Raw genomic sequence first — 1,045 nt, 5'->3', positions numbered from 1 at the left:
TTACCATATACTAAATATGGATCCTTATATTTACAGACAAGCATACTGTACACCACTTATCAAAGAAGCTTTTTATTTTCAACAGATGGAAGTTACTGTGAAATCCCACAACAGATCAGACACAGAGAATATACGTCTGAGAGATGCCCAGTCCTTGGTGACGCATCTACAGTTGAACCTCTACACCTAAGGCTGATGGAACACAGCAGAACTAGGGGTAGAGAGAAAAACTAGTGTATCCCTCAACTCTCACCAGTGAAGCTTCCTTATTCAACAGAGTGCGATGCACGCAGAAGGCCACAATTGGTCAAGTTTTAAAGAATAGGAGACTGAAGAGTGTTTGTTCCTGCATAGGACTCCTATATTAAATCTTACCCACTGATGGCTCAGGGACCATTTTGGAAGAGGGGGCAGAAGGACTGTAAAGGCTAGGGCTGGTTCATGAATACAGGGAAGCAGAGGCTTTCAGGCCACTGGAAGCTTGCACATGTGAACTTATGGCAATGGTGGAATAGAGCACAGGACCCATGCCAACTGAATCAGGCAAGGGCCCAGAGTGGAGTGAGAGAGATGGGTGGAGGGCTGGCCTCACAAGGTCTCATCCTTCACTGAGAGACTATGGACAGTCAGTGAGTGCTAGGGGAAGGAATAATTTTCTTCAGTGGTGTAGCCATTCATAAATTGTCCATTTTTCCAGCAAGCAACCCTCCACTCATGCTTATGTAATCAGCCACAATTAAACTTGGTGGGTTAAAAAAGATATTAAAGTAGAAGGGAGTTTTCTTGGAAGAAGAAGTTTTCAACATGAGAGAGGGGTGGTCGAAAGAAGGAGTTGGGGAGAAAATGCCCAAACTTCAGTAAATAGATGTATGAAATTGTCAAAGAATAATATAAAAGTGACTGTATCTCTAATGAGTCACCAAGGGATTTTTTTCATGGAATATGATGAGAAGTTTGTGCTAAGATTTATCTAGAGGATCAAATGACTGAGAACAGACAAGATAATTCTAAAAATATATGGGAAAAAGTTTTCCTAACTATAAAT

The sequence above is a fragment of the Nannospalax galili genome, unplaced genomic scaffold, assembly GCF_000622305.1.
Source record: "Nannospalax galili isolate Female #2095 unplaced genomic scaffold, S.galili_v1.0 scaffold290, whole genome shotgun sequence".
NCBI classification, from domain to species: domain Eukaryota; kingdom Metazoa; phylum Chordata; class Mammalia; order Rodentia; family Spalacidae; genus Nannospalax; species Nannospalax galili.
Note: the sequence above shows the minus strand (reverse complement) of the source record.